We start from the raw sequence: 1470 nt of genomic DNA on the forward strand, positions 1-1470 counted from the left end.
GATTAATTATAATAATTAATTAATTAATTAGATTAATTAATCATTCAAATAATAAATCTATGAATAAAATAGGTTCTCAAAATTTTTTCACTAATAATTAAATCAAATTAAATAATATATATTGAGCTAAATTTAAATCATGTGAATTAAGGACCAAACTAAAATAAGATGATTTTTTACTTATTCAAATTAAATGCAATAAATAAAATTAATTTTGGTAGACAATCATGGTCTTATGGTCTTCTTTAAATAGATAGTCACACAAAATTATAAAAATCATCATTTTTATCGCTTTTCCTATTTTAACTCTTTTTTTATTTATAAATGTACTCAAAATGAGAAGGTATGGATGGTGTTTCATTAAGTGTTTGTTTGACAAATATTATAGTCTTGAAGATGGCTCAATTTAGGCATTCTACCACTATCGATGGAAGTTGAACCTGTAATAATTCAGGGTGACCATGATATTTTTTATTATAGTATTACATAGAAAAATATTTTTTAAAATGAATATATCCATTATAATTAATTGTCTTTGCCAATTTGTTATCTTTGACATAACAAATAATATTCATATTGAATATATTATTTTTATCAGAAGCCATACATAATTGATTGATAATTCTATATATAAAAATACTCATGTGGTAACTAAATACCATATTGTTATTTCGCTAAAGTTAATTCTCCTATGATTATGTGAATGTATAGTACTATCAGATGAAAATTGATTGGATTACATTTATTTCCAACGAGGTAGGTGATCTTTTAGGCCTAATCACGGTCAGAGTTGAGAAAGATTTGAAAGATGCTAATAATACAAATACTTTTTTTTAATATCCAATAATAAATATATAAATTAAAATTAATATTATTTCGTACAAAATCATAAAATGTATAGCATACTTAAAACATATCCAATCCGTATTAACTGTTATCAATTACATTATTATGACAAATCTGGTTATTAAAAAAGATTAAAATTAACTTAAATATACACAATATTATTTCATACTTTTTATTTTTATTTTATTATCATAAAAAGTCAGACATATTATAAGAGAACCTCATTTTCTTATCAACGGTTCTTCCACTCAATGGTTTCTATAAAGAAAAAAAAGGCATAATAATATTGTATTTGGTAAGAATATATAGGATTTTAAAAGTTTGAAGCATAAATTTAATCCTTAACATATTCGTAGATGAAGTGTAGAGTATATAAAAAGGGAGCCAATAAAAAGAATAAATGGTTAAAACTTTCTCAATACTAACCGTTGTAGTGTATAATAGGTGTTCTATAACTTTTTTGGATTTAATTATTTTTTTATTATTATATGTTCTGTTTAATTTATAAAAATTGTAGGTATTATATTTACTTTATATGCTCTTAAATCTCATGTCCTTGATGGATATTTGTGACTGAGTAATTATTAAAAGAAATTGGTTTATATATATTTTATATTTTTATAT

The sequence above is a fragment of the Arachis ipaensis genome, chromosome B07, assembly GCF_000816755.2.
Source record: "Arachis ipaensis cultivar K30076 chromosome B07, Araip1.1, whole genome shotgun sequence".
NCBI lineage: Eukaryota > Viridiplantae > Streptophyta > Magnoliopsida > Fabales > Fabaceae > Arachis > Arachis ipaensis.